Source organism: Chionomys nivalis, chromosome 16, assembly GCF_950005125.1.
Source record: "Chionomys nivalis chromosome 16, mChiNiv1.1, whole genome shotgun sequence".
NCBI classification, from domain to species: Eukaryota; Metazoa; Chordata; class Mammalia; order Rodentia; family Cricetidae; genus Chionomys; species Chionomys nivalis.
The window spans coordinates 41,266,484-41,286,070 of record NC_080101.1 but is presented as its reverse complement, the minus strand read 5'-3'; positions in this window follow the sequence as shown (position 1 = coordinate 41,286,070).

The window sequence follows — 19,587 nt, the reverse complement described above, 5'->3', positions numbered from 1 at the left end:
AAAATATATAAGAAAGAAAACTGTACTCTTACAATAGGTGCTGGGAAAATATTATATTCATATGTAAAAACTCTGAACCTAGATAGTACATGGTAAAAATCAGTATTCCTATTCCATGCGTTGAAAAAAATCAATACAAAAATAGATCAAAGAGCCTATAATTTTAGTCTTGAATATTGGAAATTACTAAAGAAAAACATATTGAAACTCTTCAAGACCTAGACAAGTCTTGAATGAGTTTTTGAATATGATTACAACTGCTCAGAAACCACTGACCTGAAATCACAAATGGGATTATATAAAACCAAAATGCATAAAGTATCAATGAAAATAATTAACCAAATGAAGAAACAGCCTACCAAAAAGAAGAAAATCTTTATAGATTGTTTATTTAACCATAAATTTATTTACAGTCTATATCCTGAATAATGTCCAAAAATGCATTTTGCACTCTGGTTAAGGGCACCTGATTTTTTTCAGAGCATCATGTGGAAAACAATAATGTAATTTGCTTATCATGAAAATGGCACTTACAGTTAAAGGAGAGCTGTCTGTAGTGAATGCTGGAGGAAAGGGGAAGAGAGAGAGAAGAAACTAGAAGGAAATGATGGGGTGAGTATGATATATATATATATATATATACATGTGTGTATACATATATATATATGGTATGTATTGTGTGTACGTAAAATAGTTAAATGCAAACCTTTACATGTGTAATTTCTGTAAACCAATAAAATGTCATTTTAAAAAAGAATAAAATATTAAAGTAAAGTGATACTGGCCCATAGAATAAAGAGACTGATTACAAACTCTGTAGTCAATTAATACTGTACTTTTTAAATCAAATGGAAATGCCACACATCCTTACCATTAAAGCTAATCATAATACAAAAATTTGGAATGTAATTCAAACATAAAGCTCTTGCCTTACATGTAAAATACCCTGGGTTTTATAAAAGTACATCGAGAGGTGAGGAGAGAGAGACAGAAATAGAGAGGGAGAGACAGAGAGAGACAGAGAGACAAACAGAAGAGCAATACAGAAAGATAGATTATTTAACAACTAAAAATTTATTTTAAAAGTCTAACCGGTTGGTTAGATCATGACATTATATATGGATTTCCATATCATAGAGATATTCCCTACTCATAACAATCTCTGCCATTCAGTATTTTGGACAGACATAGAACACATATGAAAGCATAGTCAGTAATGTACCATATATAACAAATAAGTTTTTGAATTCCTAAATCCATATCTACTCAAATAACTAGGAAATAGTATAAACTTATTTTGTTTAGGACATTTTAGATTACATAATTAACATACCTTTTATTCAAGCAACAAAATATCCAAAAAAACTGGAGAATTTTACCCATAATAAAATTACAAATATACAGGAGACGAGAAGCTTAATTCAGTGTCTCAAGAATTTTGTGTCAATCTTTGCTCTTTGCCAGGGACATGATATTCAGCAATAATATGCTAGGCATTAAAATATCAGGAGGAAGAGATAGACTGTTTTCCTCTTGAAAACTGGCACCTCGGTAACCTGCCTGTGCTCTATAGTCTAGTCCTTCCAAACTCCAATCACCCCTTTGCTGATTGTCAGGGATCATGACTTCCTAGCCCTTCTTTCTCTCTTTGGGACTCACAGGACCCCAAAGCCTTCAACCCAGGATTCCTCAAGCCAGACTGTGTGGTATGTAAACACAGGTAACATACTTGTGCTCCCCAAACAGCCCCTCCTCACCTTAGTCACCCCATGGATATTGGCATCTTATCTACCCTCCACACCTAGCCAGACCCATAGATCTTTTTTTCTGGCCCAGCCTGTTTAGTCTGATTGACCCTATCCTAACATGCTCCCAATTTCCAGATCTACTCCATGCCCCACAACCAGGGTACTGACCCAACCTGGATATTCCTGCCAGCCCCTTTCCTAATCTCCAAATTCAGGCCAGGTGGGCAAGTCCTGTGCCTTTTCCTGAGCAAAACCTGCCATGTGCACCTACAACAAAAACAATTAGTCTCCTGTACCCAGAACTCATCTCAAAAACAATATGAAATATCAAGACAGCATGGCTGTCCCTCCAAAAGATTTATCCATGCTATCTACTCCAATGAGAATAAACTATACTAAACAAGACATAGAACTTAAGAACAGCTATAAACTTTACCAAAAAATTCAGGTAGTTTAATGAAGACATAAACAGCTCAACAAAAAAATAAACAGAATAAACTCAATGAGAATAAATTCCTGAGTGATGCTTCAGAAGAAAACAAACATAGAGCTTAACAAAGTGACACATTTGAGACAGAATTTGAGCATCAAATTCAATCATAGATACAAATATTGAAGATAATGCACTCAAAAATGCATACAAGATGGAAATTTTCAATAATCCAATTAGATTAGTAAAAATCCAGGAGAAAGCCACATGAGTAGAATTGACCAAGTATAAGACAAAATACAAGGAGCCAAGCAGTGGTGGCGCACGCCTTTAATCCCAGAACTCAGGAGGCAGAGGCAGGTGGATCTCTTTGAGTTCGAGGCCAGCCTGCTCTACAAGAGCTAGTTACAGGACAGGCTCCGAAGCTACAGAGAAATCCCATCTTGAAAAACAAAACAACAACAACAAAAAGATAAAATATAAGGACTTGAAGACAAGCTAGAAGGGTTGGACTACACATGCAAAGATTATGAATTTATTTTTGAAACACAGAAAAGGAGCATGTAGGAACTGAGAGACACAATGAGAAAACCTTCAAACTTAGGTATAGGTGAGGGAGAAGAATCCCAAATCAATGGCATAGACCAGATCTCGGACAATGTCACAAAAGAAATTGCCTCCAAACTCAGGAAAGATATCCCCAATAGGATGTAAGCATATAGAAAACCAAAGAGAAAAGATACAAAATGTGCAACATTCCCCACCACATTTGTTGTGAACAGGCAAAACAAAGGGAGAGTATTAAAGGTTGCAAGAGTAAAACACAAACCAGACAGAATGTGAAACACATCAGGATAATACCAATGGGAACTTTGAAAGCCGGGGTGTCTATAGCCTGTACTCCAAGTTCTAAAAAGACAAAAACGGCAAACCTAGACTAATGTATACAGAAAAAAAAATTTTGCCAGAATTGTTGGAAAAACAATTTTTTTTATACAAACAGGCTGAGAGAATTCATGTCTACCGTTCCAACCTTAGATTAAACAATGTAATCAACACTTCTGCCTGAAGAGAACAAGCCCAGCTAAGAGACTAGAAAGAAAATGAATGAAGCTTTAATTATTGAAACACAAAGTAAATCTAAAAACAAAAACAACAACAAAAGACAACAAAATGACTACAATTAACGCACACTTTTCAATAGTAACTTTATTAAAGGATTCAACTCTTCAGTCAAAAGACACAGGCTGGTTTAACAATAAAAAAAGACCCATCTTTCTGTTGTCTACAATAATCATCTTAGTATCAGAGATAGGCACTACATTAAAGTGAAACAGGAGAAAATTCCATGCCTGTGTGAACAGGAAGCAAGTGGGCCTTGTCATCCTAACATCTGACAAAATAGTCTTCAAACTAAAAAATGCCAAAGAGATAAAGGATATTGCATTACAATCAAAGGAATAATTAACCAGGAATACATGACATTCCTAAAAATATTGAAACCAAATCCTGGAAAACTGAATATTATAAAACACATTCTTCTGGAGGTAAAGTTACAGATTAACACAAATCTAATAATAGATGGTGGTTTCAAAACCCTGATTCCTCCATTAATCAAGCCAACTGGACTAAAATCAGAGAAACATCACAATTAAATGATATTATGCATCCAATGGATTTAACAGAAAACTACAGAATATTCTCTCCAAACATCAAAGAATGTGCATTTTCCCATCAGTTTATAGAAGCTTCTCTAAAAATAGATCACAACCTGGGACACAAATAAGTCTTAATAAATTCAAAATAATTGAAATAATTTTATGTGTATTATCTGAAAATTATGCAATATAACTCAAAATCAACAGTAACCAAAACTCTAGCAACTACACAAACTTATGAAAATTAAATAATTCATTCCTGAATGCTGAAGGGGTCAAAAAATAAAACAATAAAAAAATGGAACTAATAAAATGAAAATACAATACAGTAAAACCTCTAAAGCATATTAAAAGCAGTCTTAGAATAGAAAGTTTATATCTCTACACCCCTACATTTTCGAAAAAAAAAGAGAGTAAACAAATAACTGAATAATATAACTCAAGAATTTGGTAAAAAAACAAGTACCAACAAAACCAAGACCAAGTAGACACTGAGAAATGATAAAAATTAGAGAAGAAATTAATGAAATAGAAATAGAGAGAACAATTCAAAGAATGAAGGAATTTAAGCTATGAGTCTCTAAGATTAACAGAATGCCAGAGCCTTCACCTAGTTAACCATGAACAGACTCAGGAATGAATAAAGAAATATTACAACAGATATACACACACATACATACATACATACATACATACATACATACATACATACATACATGGAGAAAGAGAGAGGCACTTTGGAACACTAAGCCATAAATGTGATATCTCCATCAAATCCCTCCCCTCGGGGCTCAAAGAACCATGAGAAAGTGGAGGCAGAATAAAGAAAAAGGTATAAGAGCCAGACAGAACCAAAAACACCAAGAAAACAAGGCCCTCTAAATCACTGTGAGCAAAGCTCAAATGGACTCACAAAGACTGAAGCAGCATGCACAGGACCTACCTAGGACTGCACCACATCCTATAAACATATTATGGTTTCCAGTTTAGCATCTTTATGGGATTCCTGAGTATGTAAACAATTGAGTACTTATATTTCTCTTGGGCAATTTTTCTTCAGCAATACCAACGTGATAACTTTTATTTTATTCCATCTTGAATGAATGAATGAATTAATGAAGTGAAAACCTAGTGCCTAGAGTAAAAGTAACAACTAAACTGTCACTTACACCTGCAGGGAGAGGGAAAGTTTCTCCAATCAAATGACACTGTGTATATTAAATACTCCAGGAAAGGCCTCTTGCTCTACCATAGTTGACCAACGTATAATTGTATTCCATGACTTTTTATGTGCTTTTATTTGGTTTCAGTTTTGGTTTTGTATTTTGGAGGAGGAGTATTTTGTTTGCTTGGTTTTCAGGTATTGGGTTTTTTGTTTGTTTGATTGTTTTTTAGAAAGAAAAGATGTGTAGGTAGGTTGAGGAAAGGATCTTGAAGAACTTGGGGAAGGGACCAAAATAGATTTAAATCTGAAAATTATTCTAGATAAAAAACATAATACAGAAAAATTAAGCATATTAGAGACCATCAACTATCTGATGAGTAAATTTAGTTAAATGTATGTTTGGAGAGAAAGTCTAAATTAGATCTCTTCACGATTATTGATTAGATTAATCAAAAATGAGTTTTTTATTGAAAGCAGACCTTCAGGAATATAAAAGTTAGATTATGAAGAAATACAGAATTACAGTTTTGAAAAGTGAACTAAACAATTATCGAAACAGAAAACACCATGATGTTGAGAAGGAATAAATGAGGAATATAGGAAGAAGAGGAGGGAAATGGAGAAACTATAATCATATCTCTTTATAAACATACTTGTATGATTCTCAAAGAAAAAATGTAACAAAATTGAGATATGAATCTGAACAAAGATTTCTAAAAAGAAAAAAAAATAAGTTGTCTTAGGAACTAGCTCAAAAAGTAATAATTCAGCAACTGATGGAACCAATTGCAGAGATCCACAACCAAGCACCAGAACAAGCTCCCAGAATCCAATCAAAGAGAGGGAGAAAAGAATACATGAGCGAGGGATGTCAAAATCATGATGGAGAAATCTACAGAGACAGCTGAACCAAGATCATGGGAACTCAGGAACTCTAAACCAACAACTGACGAGCCTCCATGGGCCCATATGTGGAAGACAATGGTGAAGCTTGGACTATCTGAAGGGTCCCTGGCAGTAGAACCAGGGTTTTTCCCTGTTGCATGAGCTAGCTTGTTGGAGCCCATTCCACATGGTGGGATGCCATAATCAGCCTTAATGCAGTAGGGGAGGAACTTGGTCCTGCCCCAATTTAATGTGTCAGACTTTGTTGATTTCTCATGGAAACCCTTACCAGTTGTGATTGGGGGTGGGCTGGAGGGAGAGGTGTGGTGGGCGGTAGAAGGAGTAAGGGAGAACTGTGGATGAAATGTAAAATGAAATCAAAAAATAAATTTAAAAATTATTCATCATACTTAACAATTTGGGAAATGCAGATTAAAATAATTTTAAATGTCATCTCATTCTATTCAGTATGGTTAAGATCAAGTAAACAACAGACATCAAAGATTGGCAAGGATGTGGGTGAAGGGGAACCCTAATTCACTTTTGTTGGGATCTGAAACTAGAGCAACTAACCTGATAATCAATGTGGATAATTATTAACAAGTTCAAAATAAATACCCAGCTATATTGGCTTGTGCCCAAAGGACTTGATATCCTTCTCTGCAGATACTTGCTCAACAATAATGGCTGCTCTATTTACAATAGCTAAGAAGCACAAATACCCTAATGCCCTCCAACTAAAGAATGGATAATAAAAATATGGTATATACACACAATGGAATTCTATTCGACTACAATGACAACTGAAATCATGAATTTTGCAGGTGAGTTGATGAAAGTTCTAGTTTTTACAAAGACAACAAGTTCTCTCTCATCTGTGGTTCTTAACTCCAAATTCTTAGATGTGAGTATATAACATGGTGTAAACAAAATGTCAGGAAAGTTTTTTAAAAACCAACAATATATAAAGAAAAGTAGAAGAAAAGTAGAGCATTCATGAGAGGATTGTAGAGCACAGATGATTTGAGGGGGAAAATGGGAACAGGTTTATGTATAGGGCAGAGGATGTCAATAAAGAAAAAAATGGAGGGAGAAGAAATGAACAACATTAAGGATGCTAGAAAAACCATCAAGCATAACATTATTTTATATTTACCTAAAATAACATAATGCATGTGTATGCAAATTTATATATATATATATATTTATGTATATATATACATACAAATAGCTCAAATTAAATTAAAATACTTGGGATGATAATGGTTCCCCAAGAGCCATAGACCATCTCTCTCTCTCTCTCACACACACACACACACACACACACACACACACTCAAAAGTACCAGACTTGGGAAATTTCTTGCAAGCTGTAGGTCAGGAAAGTCCAAGAGATTCCAAAACTTATGGTCATTGCTATTGCCCTTGGTTGCATCCCAGGAGTTAAAGGTACGACCCTATTGATGAAAGCGTCAACACTTGAGACAACACTCAGAGGAATCACGCTGGCGCTTTCCCAAAAGTCTCCTCCCCAAGGACTGCATTTCATAATACCAGAAGTTGTTACATACCTGCCATGGGAGAAAATTATCCAGCAATCATACCAGCAACAATGGAAGTTATAGCTTGGTGGTAACCAACAGCTGTATAAATAGACATAAGGCCCGCTGATCAGGAGAGACTCGTGCCTTGTATTACAAAAGTAACCGATTATCCACCGCTAATGAAGCCATGGATCTTAGAGGAGGACTTACTACTGTCACATTCCTGAATCTTTATAATTCCTAACCGCATTGTAAACACTTAGCCTTATACCCACAGATAAATGCCACTCTCACCTCTCCTCATAGAAGTTTATTTTTCAAAGCAAATGAAAAATCTACAATTAATCAAAATGCAGAGAACAAGTAACTGTGGAAGTCCAGCCCAAACTGATATATCTATTCCACAATCCTGATTCCTAAGGCTTCGGGAACATGGCAGAAGAGAAATCAGAAGATTCTGAGAGCCTGAAGACGAGGACTGTGTCCTCTAGATATGTCAGGGAAACCACTCCATGAAAACTGCTTAAACAAGACCTGAATAATAACACCAGTTAACATGTCAGTGTGGATTGGGGGAATTATACCACACCCCATCTGTAATAGAAGAGCTACAGGTAATTAGAAACTGCTGGGAGAGAATTAGTCTTCCCCAGAGGTGAGTACTGTAAACCATTAAATAATCCTATGTTCAACCTTTAAAGAAAAAAAAACACATACAAGCACCCTAAACAAACTTAGCAGATTCCATTCATGTATTTCTTTACACAATCACATACACACACATAAAAAAAATAAATAAAAATATAAAACTATGAACACTTTCAGTTTTGAACTGACATTTTTGTTATTTTATTATTATTGGCATTAATCATTGGTAAAGTAAGAACTTAAGCCAGATACTGTAAAAATGAAGATATGTTGTATTATACTATTTAGCGCCTAGATGCTGAGGTAGCGTGTTTCATCGCTGCTGTGGTTGTGCTGGGTGTTACTTCATTAATAGCAGTGTTGTGGATCCATATAAAACTTTCAGAAACTGGTGTTTCAAACCTTTTAACTGATAACTCTACTGAAAACAGCTAGGGGAAAAACAGGAAAGGATTTATGCATATAGAAGGACTCTTCAAAATCCACTCCCTCAAACACTCCCCAGTGAGAAATATCTGTTAGGGCTTAATCGTGAGTGAAACTTTGTTTCTTCAGAAAGTAATATTAAAAATGATTCTACTTCCTATCTCCCTTTCAACTTTTGCAATCAGAATGTGCACTTTCCCCTGTTAGACACAACTCCTTAATCTAATTTACATTGCTCAGGGCCTGAATTTTGTTATACGATATGACTTGGCTGTAAGATCTCCCAAGTAACATGTGGTTTCAGGCAGATAGAATGGAGAGAACAAATGAGAAAACTCCAAAAGGAGAAAACTGTTCCACAGAAAAGTTGGACTGCCTAGGGCACTATACCTGTCACTGGAAGGTATCAAGCCTTCCCCGGAACCCCACAACAGCTTAGTCAGAATCTCCAGGAGTGAGCTCAAGATTTCTGTGTCTCCATCCACCTGGGAGACTCAAACTTCCAGTCACACTTGAGAACAACACCCAGGGAAACTTCTAGGGAGAAAACACGACAAAGAAACACACAGATATAATGTGCTGGACAAAATTTTAAAATTCTAACTACAATGTGCTGCTATGAAGTAATGACTTCTAAGCATGAGGTGCAATGCTGTCCACAAACATGGCTCTGTCACTTGTGCGAGCTTGTTCCTTTTTTATGGGTCCATATCCTGTGTGTTAGAGTCACACAAACTCTTGTAGGTCCATAAACATGGCAGATCTTATTAGACTCTGCCTTAGCCCTTCTTGTTCTTTCCAAGAAAGCTGAACTCTTGGCCCGCTGATGACTTTCACACACAGCTTGGCTGATTGTAGTGGTTATGAGAATTATAGCATTTCGTGTTATAAATGGAATGTGTCACAATTACTACTTTATTTACTCCTCAGATTTTTACCCAAATGAGCAGTCTTAGTTTAAGCCCAGAATCTCTGTATATATCAAAATGTCTCATCACAAAGAATGGTTTATATAAATTTGGAATTGAACTTTGGAGTTGATATAATAGAAGTATGTATTCAAATACAAAACAGGCAAATTATGTCTATACCTAAAAAATTATAATTGCATTACAAGAATTATAGATTAGAAAAAGTAAAGAACAAAGAAAGAAAGAGTAAAAATGGAGAGAAAGGAATGAAAACAAAGGAATGCGGGAAGGAAGGGAGGAAGGGAATGAAGAAGGAAAGGAAGTGGAAAGAAAGGGAAGGAAAAAGGAAGGAAGGGAAAAGAAAGGGAGAGAAGGAAAGACAATGGAAGGAAGAGGAAAAGGATGAGTAAAAGATTAAAAGAAAATAGAAAGAAGGATATAGTAACTGTACTTATGTACATATAATCTATTAGCACATAGTTTATTTTCTAAGTTAATACCATTTTTCTTATCTTACAGATGATGAGACTAATTCCAAGAGTGACAAGTACTTTATTCAAGATCAGAAATCTACTAAGTAACAAGCTAAAGAAAATGAACAGAACTACCTTGCATTTTCCATTTGAAAATAGTTATATTGTCTTGACCTAGGGGAAAATATAGGCTGTTTAAAGACTTCAGGCAAAGTGAAATACCAAAAGCGCAGGAAGCCAACATACGTATTTCTGTCTTCTCTAATGCCCAAAGTAAATCCACCAAATTCCACCATAGCTTCAATGGGAAAAAGTAAGCAAATCTTCCCTGACAAAGTTGTTACTGTATATTCTTGGTTGTAATATTTTTCTGCATTTCCATGTATTTGTTTAATCCTGGGTTATAGCTCTTAGCATATTCTACAATAGTCTGCATATAAACTATTCTACAGAAGGGAATATCTGAATTAAATGTATCAAAATATTTAAAGCTCATTGTCACATCCCTAATCCAACCAAATTTAAAGAAAATATACAATTATTATCTCTGTGCTTTGAATTGTAGAATTTTTGCAAAGAGCAAACAAGTATTTTTTTATTTCATTATACCTAATAGTAATTATAAATAAACAAATGAAATCATATTTATTTTTTGGACAAGATTATAATAAATTTGATTCTTAAAAGATAAAAACACCTATGGAATGTAGAGATTATAAAGCTAAATATATTCACATTCCATTTTTTGAACTCCAAAACTTCATACAGATACAGTTAAAATAAGAAGAATGTTTATTTCCTTGGGACTGTATGTCGTATCACTAGCCCTTTGAGAACCTGAGGTGTGCACTTTAACACTTTTAACATTTTTAGCCTGTAGGGACATTCTTGTTCCACTATAGAATAATTCCATCTCCCCACAAACTGTGTGTGTGTGTGTGTGTGTTTGATTTAGTAAATTAATGTGTTCTGCGTAGTATCTTTCCAAATGACTCTTTCCAAAAGTCTCTAATGTTGATTTTCCTTTCAGTACCTCCTGTGCTATACCCTCCAGTCCTTCTAAGGCTGTGTCTCTCTTCCCTTCAGTAAAAGCTCCCATCTAACCAGTCCAGTCCCTCCATTAATATTCTGAATGGAACGTGCCTATCTAAAGATTCGTAGCTGACGCCCACCAATGAGAAAAAAAGAGGAGACGTTTGTCTTTCTGGGATGTAGATGCCTCCTTCAGGGTGATTGTTTCCAGCTCTATCTATTTTATACTTTGGTGTTCTTAATGGCTGACTAATACTCCATTGTGTAAATGTAGCACATTTTTATTGGCCATTCAATAGTTGATAAACATCTAGGATGTTTCCATCCTGCTACTGTGAGTGAGTAGCAATAAATACATATGACCAAGTAAATTATATTATAACAAATTAAATATAGAATCCTTCGGGGATGTGACCATGAGTGATATATATGGATCATGTGGTAGATTTATTTCTAACACTTTTCCATTTTTTTGTGTGTTTTTTGAGATTATAACAAAATTAGAACACTTATCTCTTCCCTTTCCTCCTTGCAAACCCTACATAGGCCCTTCTCCACTTCAATTCATAGCCTCTGATTTCACACAAATTATTTCATGCATATATATATATATATATATTCATTCTTAAATATAAACAGTTCAGTCTGTATGGTGTTACTTGTATGTATGTTTTCATGACTGACGCTGACACTGGACAACAAATTGGTATGCTTTTCGTTGTGGCAGACATCCTGGAGGAATATAAATACTGACTGACATAGTACCTATCCAATTTTTTTACTACCGTTGTGGTACCATCCCATTAAGGCTATCACCAATGTTCTTGGTTTCTCTCCATAACTTGACAGTAAGACTGAATTAGTGAAGACACCACACACCTGAGTTCTAGAACATCCTTACCTACTAGCTACTTTTCATAGTACTGGAAAATGTTGCACATGCTTCTAGAGGAGAAAAGTAGCCAACAAGCTCTACCATTAAATGGTGTGAGCTACAGTGCTAACCAGCTTGACAAGAGATGGCCACTGGTATAATAATGGCATCTATATTATGAGAGCAACCAATCACTTTCTAATTGAATTTAAGGACTGCTCCATGAGTTAAAAACCATTATCTTGAACCATCAGGCAAAGAATATGTTGTCTGACAGATCATAGACTTTAAGCGAGAACCTTCTACTATTATTTTGCTAAATGGACATATTATTTAACCAATTTCTAGTCACTAGCTCTACCCACTGATTATGGCATTTCAACCTCATCATAGAAGCTTCTTTTGGGAATAAATAGCAGTCAACACAGAGGTCTACAACTTTTCAATGTGTAGAAAATAGGGAACTGCAGAGTTATCAACCCTAAATAGGGCATCAATATCACACCCCATCCTTCTGATCTCAGCGATCACTATGGAAAAGAGAACAGGAGGATTGTGAGAACCAGAGGTGGTGATAACAACAGATAACTATTTTCTAGACATAAGAGGACAGTTACTCATACAAACTCACAGTAATTGGGACAAAAATATGTGTGCAAGTTTGAGAGACACAAGATATGAGAATGGAGAAAGGAGATGGGAATGAAGTTCCACTTCAACCTTAGAAGTTCCACTTCAAGGATTAGAAGGACTAGGTGATACAGGTTTGGTAGAGTAGGTATGGTCTTCTTCTTGGAGGAAGTCTGTTACTAGGGGTGGACTTTGAGGCTTCAAAATCCCATGCTAGACCTAGTCTGTCTGTCTTTATCTGTCTCTATCTTTCTATTTCTCTGTTTCTCTCTCTCTCTCTCTCTCTCCCTTCCTCTTTCTCTCCCTCTCCTTCTTCCTCTCCCTTCCCCCCCTCCCTATTTGAGGATAAGGATGTATCTCCAAGCTACTCTTCAAGCATTATGCTTGCTCCATACATGACAACAACAAACTGGACCCTCTGAAACTGTGAGCCACCAATTAATTGCTTTCCTTTTGTAAGAGTTGACATGGTCATAGTGTCTTTTTCCATCAAGATATCAGTAAGTAAGATGATAAGTTATAAACAAACATACAAAAAGGGAGTTAGATGGGCAGGAATGGGGAAATAGAATACATTGTATGAGAATCTCAAAGAACTAAAACAAAGCAAAAATGTTCCTTAATTTTATTTCTTTATTTTAAGAACTAAGTATCCATACATAGTATTTATAACAAAGCATGCATGGTTTAAGGTAAAATTAGTAGCACAGAGAGCTAGGTAATCTCTGTATTAGCCCTTCAATACATCTCTGTATATTGATTTCTCTAGGCTTGCAAAATTGCTCAAAATTTCTAGATAGCCATGCTCTGTTTCTTTCATTCCTTTATATATTTTGTGTAGAATTTTTTTAAATAAGTGTTTGACTTATCTTGCCTGTAACATAGATCTCTAGTAGCATAACTTTTTACTACCTTCTTATACCATTCAATCCTATGTAAGTCTGTTTATAGGATATTGATATGACAATTTATAGGGAAGTTCTATGTCCCCATATAAAGTGATAAACACAGTGTGATGGCAATTCTTGGTTGTCAACTTAACTATATCTGGAATGAACTAAAACCCAATGACTGGACACACCCATTAGGGATTTTTCCTTAATTAAATCATATGAGTGAGAAAACTCACTTCTAATTCTGATCTTTGATGTGGAAATATAAACCTTTAATCCAAATCTTCTGTGATGGAAAGACCACCTTTAATTTAGACACTTTCTACTTGCAGCCTATATGAAAAACATGGAAGAAGGAACCACCTTTTCTCTCTTTGCCTGTTTGGTCTTGCTTTCCCTATTGAGTCCATTTCTTCACTGACAAGAAAATCTATTCCTTTAGGATTCCAACCTCTACTAAAGAACAGCTGAGACATCAGCCTTCCGGGATGAACAACTACAAGATTCTTGAACCTTCCTTTCACAGACAGCCTGTGGTGGATTATTTGGACACCAGTCTATGAGCCATATGTATGCACACATACATATGATTTTTCTATCTAGAGCATTATGACTAATACATACATTTGGTTTGTGTTTCAGTTTTTAATAAGACTAGTTAGTAGTGGAACAGCACCTGCGATATTGATATATTCAAGAGCACACAGAGCCAAAGAACAAAACAGACTGTAATAGATTTATTAGATAAATGTTCATTCTATACTTTCTTGGTTATGTTATCAGGCCATTGTCTAGAACTACCAAAATTCATCATCTCCCATTATTTTAATATCAACAAAGCAAAGAAACTAAATAGTTTTGTAATGCTATAACTGAAAAGGCAAGCCAAGAAATGTCAGTTTGTAAAAGTGTTAGAGAAGTAATACCAGGAATTCAATAAATATATTTTATGATTAATAATAAAATTAGTAAAGAAAAATATTGTAAAAACATAGTAGCAATAGTGTACCAAGGGTGAAATGTTGACAATCACATGGTCAAATCAGTGATTTTGTATTTATATTACAGACGTTCCTTGAAAAAAAGAGATTTTTATCATATATTTCATATTGCAATGCTAAATAAAAATTATAAATGGCAGAAGCAAACATAAGTTACAGGTTAAAATGGGGTAAGTCTGGGTATGTGAATTTGTCTTAAATTGTATCAATCTTGAGAAAAAATCAATTTTATAGCAATAGTTTCACAAACAGTCAATAACATAATTAATGATACATTATTTATAATAAATTTTAAAGTTTTTCAAATGTTGAAATGGATAGTCATCATATTGTGTGAAATCAAGCCATATTTGGGTCTATATTTAGCAAAAAGAAGCATTTTAGGGTTCTCCTTGGCTTATGTAACTCATTTAGAAGAAAAAACAGACAATTGAAAACAAACCTGAAATAAATGAAACATACTTGAGTGACATAAATATTCCGAACCTTCAAGTGGAAAATACTGCTTTTTCTGTTTATTTTATATCCTGTTAATCTACTGAAAGGGTTTATCACTGTAGAAGATTCCCAGTAGAGTCTTTATGATCATTTATGTACAAAATCATATCAACTGCAAGTAAAGATACCTTGACTTTTTCATTTTCCCATTTGTATTCCCTTTATTTCTTCTAGTTATCTTATTGTTATAGCTATGATTCCAAGTAATATATTGAATAGATATAGTAAGAGTGGGCATTCTTGTCTTTCTCCTGATTTTTTTGGAAATATCCTGAGCTTCTCTCTGTTAGGATGATGGTTTGAATGACTCTTGTATCTATAGTCTCTCCAGGACTTTTATAATGAAGAGATGTTGAAGTCGAATATACCAAGGATCTAATGCTGGAATAAAATAAATATCTGTTTGGTATTAATATAGAGAAAATAATGAAAAACACGTAAAATTGAAAACAAAGCTCACATTAAGGAAGGGTTTTTCTTTCATAGGACAAAATGGACCAGCCTCTGGATGGAGGGATACCTTCTGTTTAAAGATGTTTTGAATCTGTCGGTGCTTGCTCAGTCCACTTGTTTCAAAGTTTCAAAGTTTGGTCAAGGAATTTAAGAATCTTTTCTTAGAACTCGTGCTTAGGAATACTTTATACATATGATTCAAATTTAATTTTGAAAGCACTTTTTCGTCTATTTTCATAACTTCATTTTAAAAACATGATCAAATGGCTCAATTAACAATCATATTCCAGGGTCATCACATGCGCACACACATCCACACACACGCACACACCTCTGTGTATTTTTCTGAATTACCAATCATCCTGACAGGTGCCTTTCTTGGTGCATGGTAATCACACAATAAACTTAGCTAGGAGGGACAATTGTAATAGACAGTGTATGATCTTTGGTCAAACACACAGTTGTATAATAATGACAGAGCGGGTTCAGAAAGCACAGTGAAATATTTTTATCTTATTTTAAACTTCATTTAAACACATATGAAGGCTAGTTGCATAATCATTAAGATTTTTTAGAACATAAGATCTTATGATATCTGATATATAGATTGTAAGAGAATTCTTGTTATTAATAAGGCTATACATGACATTATAAAATGGATAGCATTAACCTATTCATAGGGTTTCAATATTAAAAAACAAGAGATATATTTTAGAAGTATATCTATACTTAAAAATACCCATTTCCCTCAGTCTGCAACATAGATGTTATTTCCTGTCTGCAACATATATGTTATGAAATTTTACTTTGACAGCTATTTAATTATCAGTAAGACGCATTTTAAATTTTATTGTTTTTAACAATTGCATTGTGTGTCATTGTTTCATTAATGAATATAATATCCAAATAAAATGAAACACAGTTGTCTGGATATCTTGTAGAAAGAAGTGCATAATTTTTTTGTTTAGAACGACAAAATATACAATACTGAGACTTAGTAACACAAAGATGTGAGGTTTGCTTGACTTCCTAGAAGCCAACAGCTAAGAAGTAAACCTATTTAACCAAACTGATTTTTGTTTATCAAGCAATTTCTTGTCCTTAGCTGCCATCTGGACCAGGCCTCAGAGTCATCAGAAGAAAATTTGAGAACAATTTTACAGGAGAATTAAATAAGATTTGGAATAAAATTTTCATTACAAAGCAAGAAGATTTGTGATAATTTTCTCTAAGAAGATGTTTTTAGCACTTTCATTGATGAAGCAATTCTAAATAACAGAGCGTTTCTTATAATAACATTTTTATAGTGATGATGTTTTGTAACAAAAGGGCTATTATTACAGAAATGGCATAATAGTGGAATTGTTGTTGAATTTTTCCTAAAATAGCCTGCTAAACAAGCACATCTATATTTAAGACTTTTTAAATTGCTTCCTTCTTAGAACTAAAAAGTCCTATGTCCAATCATTTTACTATAATCGTATTACAAGTAGTCAACATTGACAGACAAGTTCTGTTCACACAAAGTCTTCTGAAACTTTAACACTAAACTAGATACTGGCTATTAAGTATTAGGGACTGTGAGCATGTTTATGCTGCTATGATATGAGTTTTGTCCTTTCCTAAGAATAAACAGGAGAGTGAGAGAGCAGAGACAGAGACAAGAAATAAGAAAGGAGAAAGCTCAAAGAGATGGTTTAGCTGCTAAGAACATTTGCTGGTCATCTAGAGCCCAGTTCCTAGACACCACATGGCAGCTCAGGACCACCTATAACTGAAGTTACTTAAGCTCCACAAGATCCCACACCCTTTCCTGCCCTCCTCCAGAACACACACACAAACATACACACAGACATACACATACCACACATACACACACAAATAAAACTAAATCCCATAAGACAGGTCAATATTTCAGTAAAAAAAAAAAAAAATCCCTTTGCTAAAATTCTCATTTGTTGCCAAATCCTAAGAAAATCAATCAAATTTTTTTCACTTTTTCATTTTTTGATTTAAATTCATTACTGTTCTGACTTCTAACTGTTGCACTTATACTGAAATTTATTTGTACTCCAGACATTTCCCTAAAAATATTGGCATAGAGCTCTGTGCACAATAAGTATTTTACAAACTTAAGATAAATTTATCTGGTAACCAAGTTCTGAAACTTTAAGCAACCTTGGGGCACAATGCCTTCCCTCTGAATCTAAGGGACTGGCACTGAGGGAGTGGAAATAGCTTCAGGATGAAGTAAAGCAATGAAACATTGAAATAAGATGATAAGTGGTAACAGGAAATAGTGTTCAATAGGAGTTGAAGTTCAAACAAACTCCTCTAAAAAGTCTTATGGTCATATCAAGTACATCACTACAAATTTCTCCTCTTCAACAAACTATAATTTACTTTGTCATATGTTTAGGGATACTCATCAAAAGAACTTAAGTATATAGAGAGGATGAATAACTGAAGTTTATGTTTTTTCACTTCCACCAAAGATAGATTGTAACCTTTGTGAGGAACTTAAAAAGAGAAAAAGAGACAGGGAAGATTTAAGTTACAGAGCTACTGACCTTTACACATTAAAATAAAACCCTACATATTTCTAGGTTACTACAAGTACATTATACCTGCTGGTTAGGATGTAATTTGAGAAAAAAGGAAAGTTAAGAAATCCAATATACTTACATAATAGTTTTGATAAAATATTCTTCTGTCTCAGACACTTAAATATTTGGTCTAGAGTTGGTGGCTGTTTGGAGCAGTTTAGGGGGTGTGTTTCTGCTGGAGGAAGTACATCACTGGGGGTTTGAAGTTTCAAAAGTCTCTTGCCCTCTCAGTATGCTTTATATGTACAGTAGATGAAGGGAAATGATCCCGAAAGGGAGTGGCACTATTAAGCAGTGGCTGTGTTGAGGTAGGTGTGGCCTTGTTGGAGGAAGTGTGGTCACTGTGGAGGCAGGCTTTGAAATCTCACGTATACTTAAGTCACATCCAGTGTCTGAGACAACTTCGCGTTGCCTGAATTCAAGATGCAAAGCTCTCAGCTCCTACTCTAGCACCATGTCTGCCTGTATGCTGCCATGTCCTTCCATAATGGACTGGAATTTCTGAATTGTAAGCCACCCAATTAAATGTTTTCCTTTATAAGTTTCCATGATCATGGTGTCTCTTCAGAGTAAGAGAAACACTAAGACCCTATGCCTGCTACTTGAGGTTTGAGAAATGAGCTTTCTGCAGTTTCTACACCAGGCCTAGCTGCAACAATGCTCCCTAGTTTTTTTTTTGGTGATGGACTCTTATCCCTCTGGAACTGTAAGTCCCAAATCAGCCCTCTTCTCCCCAAGTATCTTTGGGTCATGCTATTTATCACAGCAATGGAAGCCTAACTAAGATGACTTATATCCCCTATAGATATTCTTATATCTATAGATTTTTGGGAGTCAATGAATATTCCTCCAAAATAAACTCTTTGTTCTTTACTGCAAGTGAGAGGATTTGTAAAAAATATTCATATACATAATGTGGATATATATTTACATACTTGCATATATATTACTATGTGTAACTAGCACACATACACATGAACACACACACACACACTGCATTGCCACCACAAAAAAATAGTTTTCTTTGAGGCAAGACCATAACATAAATATTTTTCAAATTTCAAAGTCTATTTTTAAATTTTTAACACAAGCAATAAAGACTAAAACAACACTTTAACCCAAAAAGTGCAACAAGAAAAAGAACAAAACAAGTAGAAAGGAGAGGTAAGCAGGAGATAATGCATTTTATGTAGCCATTCATTTACTTACATTATGGTAGTAGGGAGTGAACCTAGAATTTCACACATACTAAGCAAAGGTTTTAGCAATGACCTATAAACTAGCCTTTAATTACTTTAAACAAAGCTGATCATGTGCATATTACATAATAGATTAATTTTTAAGAATAATTATTGTACTGGAGTTTAGATGGTTTTACTACTATCATATAATACGAGCTGTTTCTAAATTTTCAAATTTATTTACTTAAGTCAGAATCAGGTCACCAGGCTAATAGGTAGCAGAAGCACATGGTGTGCATGTTTACAGCTATAACATGCTTTACAAGAGAACTGAAAAGAAATGAGGCTGTAAATGAAAGGCTTTTATGGATGGGTCTCTTCTAAGTGATATATGTGATACAAATGATTAGCATTAACTGATCTTCTTGAAGAATGTACTGGTATAATTCATTATAATAGCTCCAAAGTGCAATTAGTGAACATAGTATAAATGACACTGCTGTTCATAGACCTACCCATAAGAGTAATTATA